The 13,276-nt window shown below is 39.0% G+C and overlaps 1 protein-coding gene across 5 annotated transcripts in view; it reads right to left on the bottom strand.

The window, feature by feature from the left end:
* Window positions 1-12,866, bottom strand: part of znf462 (zinc finger protein 462) — a 59,484-nt gene extending 46,618 nt beyond the window's left edge. For 2 of the 5 annotated variants that reach the window (XM_081390638.1, XM_081390630.1), the window contains exon 1: window positions 12,492-12,866. The gene's annotated coding sequence lies outside the window, so the exon portion shown is untranslated. Of the gene's footprint in view, window positions 1-11,925; window positions 12,085-12,111; window positions 12,462-12,491 lie in introns of those variants that run through there. The other 3 variants (XM_081390629.1, XM_081390636.1, XM_081390637.1) reach the window with 3 other exon arrangements.
* Between the last annotated feature and the right edge of the window lie 410 nt (window positions 12,867-13,276).

Genomic DNA, 13,276 nt, shown 5'->3' with positions numbered 1-13,276 from the left:
ATACTACACTATACTACACTACACTATACTACACTATACTACACTACACACTACACTACACTATACTACACTACACTACACTATACTACACTCCACTATACTACACTATACATTGCATTAAACTACACTCCACTATACTCCACTATACTACACTATATACAACACTCCACTACACTACACTACAGTACACTACACTACACTACACTACACTATACACTGCACTACACTACACTCCACTATACTACACTACACTATACTTCACTATACTCCACTATACTACGCTACACTACACTATACTACACTATACTACACTACACTATACTACACTATACTACACTACACACTACACTACACTATACTACACTATACACTACAATATACACTACACTATACTACACTATACACTACACTACACTACACTATACTACACTATACACTACACCACTATACAGTACACTACACTACACTATACAGTACACTATAAAGTACACTACACTACAGTACACTACACTATATAGTACACAACACTACACTGCACTACACTATACACTACACTCCACTATACAGTACACTACACTACACTATACAGTACACTATAAAGTACACTACACTACAGTACACTACATTATATAGTACACAACACTACACTGCACCACACTACAGTAGACTACACTATACAGTACACAACGCTACACTACACTGCACTACACTACAGTACACTACACTACACTACAGTACACTATACAGTACACTATAAAGTACACTACACTATACAGTACACAACACTACACTATACTACAGTACACTATACAGTACACAACACTACACTACACTACAGTACACTACACTATACAGTACACTACACTACACTATACAGTACACTATAAAGTACATTACACTACACTACAGTACAGTACACTACACTATAAAGTACACTACACTACACTACAGTACACTACACTATACAGTACACTACACTACACTATACAGTACACTATAAAGTACATTACACTACACTACAGTACACTACACTATAAAGTACATTACAGTACACTACACTATAAAGTACACTACACTACACTACAGTACATTACACTATACAGTACACTACACTACACTATACAGTACACTATAAAGTACATTACAGTACACTACAGTACACTACACTATAAAGTACATTACACTACACTACAGTACACTACACTATAAAGTACACTACACTATAAAGTACACTACACTACACTATAAAGTACACTACACTACACTATACAGTACACTATAAAGTACACTACACTATACAGTATACTACACTATACTACAGTACACTATAAAGTACACTACACTATACAGTATACTACACTACACTATACTACAGTACACTATACAGTACACTATAAAGTACATTACAGTACACTACAGTACACTACACTATAAAGTACATTACACTACACTACAGTACACTACACTATAAAGTACACTACACTATAAAGTACACTACACTACACTATAAAGTACACTACACTACACTATACAGTACAGTACACTACACTATACAGTACACTATAAAGTACACTACACTATACAGTATACTACACTATACTACAGTACACTATACAGTACACTATAAAGTACACTACACTATACAGTATACTACACTACACTATACTACAGTACACTATACAGTACACTATAAAGTACATTACACTACACTACAGTACACTACACTATAAAGTACACTACACTACAGTACACTATAAAGTACACTACACTACAGTACACTACACTATACAGTACACAACACTACCCTACACTGCACCACACTATACTACACTACACTCCACTATACTACACTACACTCCACTATACTACACTACACTACAGTACACTCCACTATACTACACTACACTACACGCTAGAGTTCTTACTAGATCAAGAAAATACGATCATATAACACCAATTCTGTCGTCTCTACATTGGTTACCTATAAAGTTCCGTATCAATTACAAAGTATTGCTACTGACCTATAAAGCCCTAAACGGCTTAGCTCCCGTGTATTTAACGGAACTTCTATCGCCCTACAATCCATCGCGCTCTTTAAGATCACTAAATTCGAGGCTTCTGGTCATTCCTAGGATATCTAAGTCCACTAAAGGAGGGAGAGCGTTTTCACATTTAGCTCCTAAACTCTGGAATGGCCTTCCTGATATTGTTCGAGGCTCAGACTCGCTCTCCCAGTTTAAAACTAGATTAAAGACGCATCTCTTCAGCCAGGCATTCACATAATACTTACATTTTATACTACAGTTGAATCAGATTGAATGCATTAATATTGCGAACAGCAGCTACGCTAATGATTTCCCATATGCTTTTCTGTTGTTATCTCGGGACGCTAGTCCCGAGGTAAATACAGATCGTCAGCTCCAGTTTGTATCCAGCCTCTCATGGAAACTACAGATTCTCCAACACCCGTGCAGAGACGACTCGGCGCCTGTGAAGAGACGACTCGACGCTGGCGATGTTTATGCCCTAAATCAATACATGATTAACTAACTGTATTTCTCTATGTACATTTCTGAAATGCACTTTCTGTAAAGCTGCTTTGAAACAATATGTATTGTGAAAAGCGCTATACAAATAAATTTTAATTGAATTGAATTGAACTATACAGTACACTACACTACAGTACAGTACACTATACAGTACACTATAAAGTACACTACACTACACTACAGTACACTACACTATACAGTACACAACACTACCCTACACTGTCCACACTATACTACACTACACTCCACTATACTACACTACACTACAGTCCACACCACTATACTACATTACAATACACTACAGTACACTACACTATACAGTACACTACACTACAGTACAGTACACTATACAGTACACAACACTACCCTACACTGCACCACACTATACTACACTACACTCCACTATACTACACTACACTCCACTCCACTATACTACACTACACTCCACTATACTACACTCCACTACACTACACTATAAAGTACACAACACTACCCTACACTTCACCACACTATACTACACTACACTATACTACACTACACTCCACTATACTACACTTCACTACACTCCACTCCACTACACTATACTACACTCCACTACACTATACTACACTACACTACACTCCACTACACTATACTACACTCCACTACACTCCACTCCACTATACTACACTCCACACCACTATACTACACTCCACTCCACTATACTAAACTATACTACACTATACTACACTACACTCCACTCCACTATACTACATTACACTCCACTATACTACACTACACTCCACTATACTACACTCCACTGTACTACCCTCCACTCCACTATACTACACTACACTATACTACACTACACTACACTCCACTCCACTCCACTATACTACACTACACTACAGTACACTACACTACACTACACTGTACTACACTACACTATACTATACTACACTCCACACCACTACACTACACTCCACTCCACTATACTACACTACACTACACTACACTACACTACACTCCACTATACTACACTCCACTATACTACACTATACTACACTACACTATACAACACTACACTCCACTCCACTCCACTCCACTATACTACACACCTTACTCCACTATACAACACTCCACTATACTACACTACACTAAACTACACTACGCACTACACTGCACCACACCTTACTCCACTATACTACACTACACTCCACTAAACTACACACTACACTATACTACACTACACTGCACCACACCTTACTCCACTATACTACACTCCACTCCACTATACTACACTATACCACACTACACTACACCTTACTCCACTATACACTCCACTATACTACACTACAACTCACTGCACTATACTACACTACAACTCACTACACGATACTCCACTATACTACACTATCCTAAAGAACACTATACAGTACACAACACTCCACTATACTACACTACACTCCACTAAACTACACTACACACTACACTATACTACACTACGCTATACTATACTACAGTACACTACAATATACAGTACACAACGCTACACTACACTACATTGCATTACACCTCACAACGCTACACTACACTACACTACACTACACTACAGTACACTGCAGTACACTACACTACACTACAGTACACTACACTACAGTACACTATACAGTACACAACACTACACTACACTGCACCACACTACAGTACAGTACACTACAGTACACTACACTACACTACAGTACACTACAGTACACTACACTACACTACAGTACACTATACAGTACACAACACTACACTACACTGCACCACACTACAGTACGCTACATTATGCAGTACACTATAAAGTACACTACACTACAGTACACTACACTATACAGTACACAACACTTCACTACACTGCACCACACTACAGTACGCTACACTATACAGTACACTATAAAGTACACTATACTACACTACACTACACTACACTGCATAAACTCTGAGGTCAAGACAGCAAGATGCTTCAAACAGTGTCATTAATGTCACACATCATCATCCAACGAGGCTATCCGAGCTCTGGGAGCGACTGTAAGAAGAAAAGAATGAAACGCTCAGGACCAAAACATTGGAAAATAACCAGGAAGCGTTTTCCCTCAGGAAACCTTCAGTTCCAATTCCGCTGTTCTCTTTCTGTCTTTGGCCTGATTCGGGCCGTTTTCTCAAGCCAATGAGTGTTTCCATCAAACCGCATAGAACATCAAAGCATGAGGAAGACAAGAGCAACGGTCCTCGGTTTGGACCATAGGATCATTTAATGATGGACTACTTTCAGCTGAAGGAGAACAACAGCCTGAGAGGTTTCAGAGCAAACACTGATTAGACTAAAAATTAAGTGTTTACTGAAGAAACGTCCACATACTTCACTTTCAATCATTTCAATATCACTCTATCCAGCCGTACACATGAGGTCAAAGAAACCCATGTGTTCACTGTGTGTCATCAGAATCATTTCCACACAGAACAGTTTACATTTACTTCACGTTTACAGCAAATAAATGTCATTCCATACGAGCGTAATGAAACTTCACTACTTTCAACATTAAACGCTGCAGACACATCAGAACAAATTGTGAATGTAAATTGTTTACCATCGTGTTTCATCGTTCTGCTCTGATCTGGGATTCACTTCAGAATTAAATAATTTAGAGCCAATATTTTGTTTTCAGATCTTTACTGAAACACCAGCTTGTAAGTGCCATGTGAGAACTTCCATATGCATAGAAAGACGTCTTTTGAACTTTCTATTCATCAAAGAATCCTGAAAAACAAAATGTATCACGTTTCCACAAAAGATTTTCAACCCTGATAATAATCATAAATGTTTCTTGAGCATCAAATCCTCATATTAGAGTGATTTCTGAAGGATCATGTGACACTGAAGACTGGAGTAATGATGCTGAACATTCAGCTTTGATCACAGGAATAAATTACACTTTACTGTATATTCACATAGAAAACAGCTGATTTACACTGGAATAATATTTTTAAATATTTACTGTATTTTTGATCAAATAAATGCAGGCTTGGTGAAAAGAAAGAGACTCTTTCAGAAACATTAAAGAAATCTTACCAGTAGCGTTTACTGATAATTTCACATTTTGACTGTAAATGTAATAATAATAATAATAATAAACTTTATTTTCTATAGCGCCTTTGAAAGTTACATTTAAAAGCTCTTCACAAAAATAAGAAAAAATAAAATAGAAATACGACATTATAAAAAAAAAAAAGCATTCATAAAAGAGAAGTAAATTCAAATATACACTACAAATACAAAATGTTATCATGATATCATTAAAACGTTGTATCCCTAATGCTAGAATCACTCGGTCACCACAGTTTCACAAGTTTGTGTTTGTGTTGTAAATGTACAGTACAGGAAGAACCAGTTATAACCTGAAGGACTTGAACCCTTAACAGACTGTTTATGATTCTGCACATCTCTAACCCTCTTTGATTCAATGATTATGCACATCTCTAACCCTAACTGACGGCAGGTTTTCATAGACCAATAACAATAACAATATCTAAAGAGCTGATGGTTTCCGATACACAAATTTTACAGCAACAGCAACTAAGATGTAAATAAATGATATATTTCTAATATATAATTGCTTATTTTACACCATACATGCTCAAAATACACACAAAAAAGATGCGTATGATCAATTGACGAGACTGTCGATAGATTTGCGTTTAATCAGATGATGCCAATGAGCTCAAAACTGATTGTCATCTGCACAATTCAACACAACTGCACAGAATTATGAAGCTTCTCCCTTTAAAGCGGAGCAGAAACTCCCATTAGAGTAAGTGAAGACTGAGGAGCGTGAACGTTCCTGCGAGAACAACCAGAGTCGGCGTGAAGCGTGATCCACGAAGCTGAAGGATTTCAAACACACACACACTCTATAAATAGCAACACAACATGCCAATGTCCCGCGTCTCAGTTTAGACCCACTGCTTCTGCTCAACGCGACTCTCTCACGACACGCCAGAAAGACGAGAGATCCATTAATATTAACTCGCCGACGAGAGCTTCAGCTTCTTCAATATTTGATCAGACTCGGACACTGGCACCTTCCAGTAGAGCGAGAGCAACAAGCCCGTCGCTGTTCGCTGTGAAAGGACGCCTTGTGAACCGGCTAAAGAACGCGCAGTGCTTCCACACATCTGCAAACCCACGAGCTTCTGCTGGTCATGAGGACAGAGGAGCTCCACAGAAACCAGTCTGAGGCGATGCTGCTCAACACATCTGTGGAAATCATGAAGCATTTTAAGTCTCAGGATTCTCTGACGAATAGAAAGTTGAACAGAACAGCATTTATTTGAAACTTGTAATATTGTAAATGTCTTGACTGTCACTTTTAATGCAATTTAATGCATCCTTGATTAATAAAAGTAATACAAAACGGTAGTGTATCACAGTTTCCACAAAAATATATTGATAATAATCATACATGTTTCTTGATCATCAAATCCTCATATTAGAGTGATTTCTGAAGGATCATGTGACGCTGAAGACTGGAGTAATGATGCTGAACATTCAGCTTTGATCACAGGAATAAATTACACTTTACTATATATTCACATAGAGAACAGCTGATTTACACTGGAATAATATTTCACAATTTGTTTAACGTATTTTTTATCAAATAAATACAGCTTTGGTGAGCAGAAGAGACTCTTTCAAAAACATTAACATTTGTAATTATTGTTATATTATTGATAGAAGTATATTATTATTATTATTAATATCAGAAACTGTTTATATAGGTAATTAACTTTTTTATACCAGAAGTTTCAATATTGGTAAATTTTAATAAAATCTTAATATTATTTGCAGGTTTAAAGCTCCAAACAAAGTTCATCTTGTGGTAAAACAGAGAGAGAGAGAGAGAGAGAGAGAGAGAGAGAGAGAGAGAGAGAGATTGAGATGTGATCTGTGGTCCAGCAGAACCTCGACGACCACATCCTTCATGAGGATCCTTCAGAGGAACACGAACCCCTCTGGAGGATCTCAAACACACACACACACACACACTCGCACCGGAACGCTTCTGAACACACATTTCTGCGATCATCTGAGAAGAGAATCCACTTAAACTAATAATAACACACAGATCTTCGAACCATCAGACTACTGTAATCTCAGTAAAAACTCCCAAAGCACAACTAATTATGAAGAAAACCAGGTTACGTAAATAGTCTTACCTCGAGGGTCTGTTTCTAATGTCCACCAGAACGTTATATAACTCAGATAAGCCAATGCATCATGTCAAGAAAGCGTCCACTGGACCATTTCAATTGGCTTTTGTGTGTCTCGTTTCTTTCTCCATCCGGCTGCCGGAGGATCGACTCCAAACTTCAGCGCTTCTGTGAGTTTCTGCTGAAAGGTCCATTTTGTAGCTCAAATCACTCGACCATCAAAATGGAAGCCCTTCAGCTGCCTCTTAAAAAACAATCTGAAACGCAGGCGCTTCTCCCAGATCACCAGCGAGAGCTCAGAGACCTCATGCGAGTCTTCAAAGTCAATGTCAATGCAATCCAAAGGCAGAGATTCCCAAAATGGAATTTTAGGAGAAACATCTGAGACATAAGAAACATTGTAACTCCTAAACAATGAGAGTAATTAAGGTGACGCTTCTCCACATCTCCTGACTATTATTAATAATAACACAATTATTCAGATTAAATCACCACATTACTCCAACATTCACTGAATCCAGACTGTAAATCCTCCGGGAGATCCGGAGCAACAGAACGTCGTCTTTATCTCACACTCATCAACCGATCCATTAAAATCAGTAAAAATGAACTGAAATCTGTTCATCTGTTGACAAAAGAACAGCTTTAAGGCTCCCTGCGGTTTTCCGTCAAAATAAACGCTTGATGGTTTAACGTTTGGAAATTAAGAAATTAAAGGAGTCCTATTAAGCCCTTTTACGAAGTCTTTGGGTGTATTAAAAAACACATTATTTCTCACATATTTCATTACAGCTCCTCTCTCCTGTCTGGTTGAACGCGTCGTTTTTGATGAAGCCCCTCCTTCCGAGATTCAAACTGTGCTGTGATTGGTCAGCTGACCCTGTGTGTTGTGATTGGCTGCGCTTTAGCGTGTTTTCTGGAAAATGTCACGAACGTTCATAATCCGCGAACTCTACTCAGATCTAAATATTAACGATGGCGTCCATTTCAAACCATTTCAGGCCTGATTCAGACCCTGACAATGTTAACGAACAAGAGGATCGTGCAGAACGGACTTCAAGCACAGATGTGTTTTTTTTTTTTTTTTTTTATACATTTTAGATACGATGTTATCCACCATTTAATATTTGTCTGAAAACTATGGTTATACAAACAGTAATCGATCGCAAAACCATGGATAATTTCCCTAAGCACTAATGAACAGCCGTACAAAAGCCCCAGTAAACACTACATCAACACTAATGACTTTGAGCTTTGCAATCTTGCAGATCTTTATTATGCTCAAACAGAAACACTACACACTTACTAAAGTGGAAAAGCATAATAGGACCCATTCAAGATATTAGTATTGTAAGTGTACAGTTTTAATGAAATATAAAATCATTATTATATTATTTTTCTTAAATACTCTTTTTATTAGAGTTTAATATTTTTTTTAGTAATAATATTCATCATAATAAAAACATCAATTATTATTATCTTTATAGTCAGATTTTAAAAATATGATTTTTCCCCCTAAATCATGCAGCCCTAAAATCAAAAAATACAATACCAGAATTTTAGACACCAGTGAAACTTAATCACAAGTAACTCAAGCTTATTGCAGACAAGTCAACTCGAGTTTCCCACTTGTAAATATGGCATAATTTGGTCATTCATGTGCCTGAAACTCATAATTACGATATTTCAGACTCCACTAGATGTGCATAAGCTCAAAGTACACTTGGTTTTTGAGACGAACACTAAGTATCCTGCACTAGTGCACTAGATTGACATCTTCGTCCAGTTTGCATGTGATTTTAGATAAAACGAGCTTTTTAAACTCCTCGTCGACATCATTTGCAAGAATTGATGTTTTGGTCTCCAGAAGTTTGTTGTTGTTCAGTTTCGTCTTCAACTACACAATAACTAATTAGTGCAAATAACGTCAGGCTCATGATCAAACTGAGTGTACAATGTGATTAGAAAAACCAATTACACTTTATATCAATAGTCCACTTCTAACTACCAGTAACTTTGCAACTACATGTCAACTAGACATGTAGAGTATCAGCAGACTGTTAGGGTTCAGTAAGTAAAGTAAAGTTACTTATAGTGGAAGTGGACTATTGAAATAAACTGTTACTGAAAAGCCAAGCTGTTATGTCAAGCTCTCACTAGTGTACGGTAAAAAAAAACATTTAATTTAGTTATTTAAACTTCTGCTTTGGTTTAGAACGTGGTGTTTATATTATAAATGTATAGCATAGTTTACATTCTCTAGATTTGATCTTATAGCTTTCCATTTGTACATTGTTTGGATGAAAACACTGGCCATGATGTGCATGTAGAACTTTTTCCAATTGGAAAAAATACAGGAACTAAAATCCTCAAAGAAACAGCCGTAGAGTCAGTGCTAATGCTGGAACATTAGCGAAACATCTCAAATATCAGCTATCACAAACTAGCATTGTCTAAATGTTTTAGTAAAGCAATAAAGCATTCAATCATCCACTGATGAACATGTTGTAGTCGACACCTGGAAAATAACACTGAGCTGCGGTTCCCAGTGCAAAACACAGTCGCTTTACACATGAAATCAAGTCAACAGGTCATTCACACAAAACCCTAGTGAACTCGTCGTGTGCCGCACAAATATCACTCACAAGCCACTTTTACATCAACGCTATGACAATCATACAAATACTAACACTGGGTAAAATAGAGAAACAGCTCAGTGGGGTTTGGACCGGAGCTCATGTTTACACTGTTAACTTCATCCTCATTGGTGTATCATTAAAAATAGATGAGATGCCTTTGTGTCTATTCATTCGTTTTCTGTGTTCAACATGACAAAGAGACAATAAAGAGCGTGCAATAACCGGATCTGACGTCTATAACGTCTACAATCATCTCCCAAAAATTCTACAACTCGAGCCACTGTACATGTTCTGTTTTCTCAAGTGGACTTCACTTCATATTTGATGACGTTTGCATGATTTATGTGTCTCGTGAAGCTGCTTTGAGACTTTGCATTGTGGAAATAAAGCTTGATACTCCTGAAAACAAAGCACAAGTTTAGGAGCGAACTACGATCCAAGCGTTTCTCCTGCGAGCTGAACAGGCTTTAGACTGGATCTTCATGAAAAGTGGGTCAGCGGTGAGCTTGAACCGTGAGCCATCGCTGTGTGTCAACAGTTGCATAAGACGGCTTTTAGCTTTTCCAGGTCAGACACTCGACCAGATCACAGTCGTTACAGTGAAACTACAGGGAAAATTCCCCTGAAATCTGCAGCCTGAGAGAAATGACCAGCTGGATGAACAAGATCACATATGCATTGGTTGCCAATCCATAAAACATTTGAGCGAAATCAGTAAAATGTGACAAATAACGTGCATACGGCTACATAAAACCACAAAGAACCTGCTTAGAAACATCAGACCGAAGCAGAGTCTGAAAAACAGCCAGTAACCTTCATGTGAGAGAACCTGTTTGCCCTGACATGGGAGACGTGCCACCATTTTGAGTTCCTCTGGCCTGCGTCTGTCGCATTGAGTGTGTGTGTGTGTGTGTGTGTGTGAGCGTGCTGTCTTTGTCAGCGGGATTTCACAGTGGCCAGAGCGATTGCAGAAGGACACACACACACACACACACACAAACACACACAGGCACAGACATCTTCCACCGAAATGCTCTGATGGTGTGCAATCATGTTCAACGTGTCACAATCACACATGCATGTCAGATTATTAAACTATTAAACCAGACAAGTGCACAAACACTCACTTTCACTTCCAAGCAGAAGCTTCACATTTGGTCCAAAACGACACACAGGTGCATTAAGGGAACTGTTTCACCAGAAAGTTCAGTATTAATGCATTCATAAGTTCTAAGTCCATGGCCCATCAACATGATGCATTGATATGCATGCCTGAAAATGCACTAAAATGACAGTAAAGAGAGCAGGAACTCTGTAGGAGCGTCTGTAGGCCACCGTAGTATTCATCAGAAACATGCTAAAGTCATCATGAAACCTTCAACTAAACCGCATTTCACTCTAAAAACGGCACAGTAACAAACCGCAGCGTGAGTGTTATTAAAAATATCGCGCGTTGGTCAAAGTAACAGAGGAAAAAAAGTGCAAAGAAGCGTGAAATGTGTCACCAAACGCCTCGCTCGCGCCGCGTCCAGGTCCATGCAGTGGCCAGGAGAAAGTCAACCTTTGTTCTCCAGCGAGACTCCAGCGAGACTCCATTTTCTGGTGTCATTCTACACCTGCGGGGACAAACACCTGGAGCCCGGCGCGAAAAACACACACAATAATAACAACATCAACTACACAAGCGTTACATTGTAACTACACCGTCACGTCACGAGAGCGTAGTGCGCGCGCGTTCGCTCGCTCGCGTCGCGTCCGTCAGTCTGTCTCTCTCTCTCTCTCTCGCTCGCTCGCTCTCTCGGCTTGACTAATGGACGCGGAGCTCCAAATCCGCGCAATGGCTTCCAACGCTCCCGTCAGACGCGCAACGCGTCCCTCAAACGCCCGAAAAACACGCGTGCGATCAGAAGCTCTGGAGGAGACGCGTCACTTTGCATGCACCAAGGTGCCCGTTCTGAAGGATTCGCTCGGCTCTGTTCTGCTGAGAAGCAAGCGCGTTTCCAGATCGCTCCTCTCCACGGATCCCGAGCTCAAACGCGTCGTTATACGGGTCGAGAAACCGAATACTCACGCCTGGATCCTGGATCTTCTGTTCTGAAGTTGTTCCCGGTTTAGAGCAGGAGAATGTTCGCCATCTTCTTCTCTCCTCCTTCTTCTTCTCCTCCTCCTCCTCCTTCTTCTTCTTCTTCTTCTTCTTCAGTACGCCAGCTGCAGATGACCTGAGCTCTTGCTGTCTCTGAATAATGAGCAGCCTCAGAGACAAGGAAGACAATCTGCTAAGCATGCAACACAAAGAAGTTTTGGAGTCTAGCAAGCACCAGAGGGTGCACAAGAGTTTGCGATGAGACAGTGAGACAGGAGGAAGGTCCACAGAGCCTCTCATGACTCCAGCAGTAATGGAGCTCAAACATGGAGCCCCTCACGGCGCTTATGACACATTATGATGAGCCATATGATGAGAACGCGTCATTACAGACATTCATTATGGCGCGCGCGCTATAAACGGCAGTCGCGTCATAATATCTCAATCTTCCATTTCATGCGTTCTCTTTTCAGAGGAACATGGTCAAAAAAGGTTTCACGTGCATGAAGATCATTATCCAGCATAGTACAGATTTAGATATTTAAATATATATATATAGATATGCACCACAGTCACGTGATGTGTCTGATTTCAAAATAAATAGCATTTTGTGAATCTCTTTTCAGAGGAACATGGTCAAAAAAAGGTTTCACGTGCATGAAGATCATTAAGCATTATGACATAACGTGACTGTGGTGCATATATATATATATATGTACACACCACAGTCACATGATGTTGCTGATTTCAAAATAAATAGCATTTTGTGAATC

Source organism: Scardinius erythrophthalmus, assembly GCF_964197995.2.
Source record: "Scardinius erythrophthalmus genome assembly, chromosome: 17".
In the NCBI taxonomy this organism is placed as follows: Eukaryota; Metazoa; Chordata; class Actinopteri; order Cypriniformes; family Leuciscidae; genus Scardinius; species Scardinius erythrophthalmus.
This window is presented reverse-complemented; position numbering and strand designations above follow the sequence as displayed.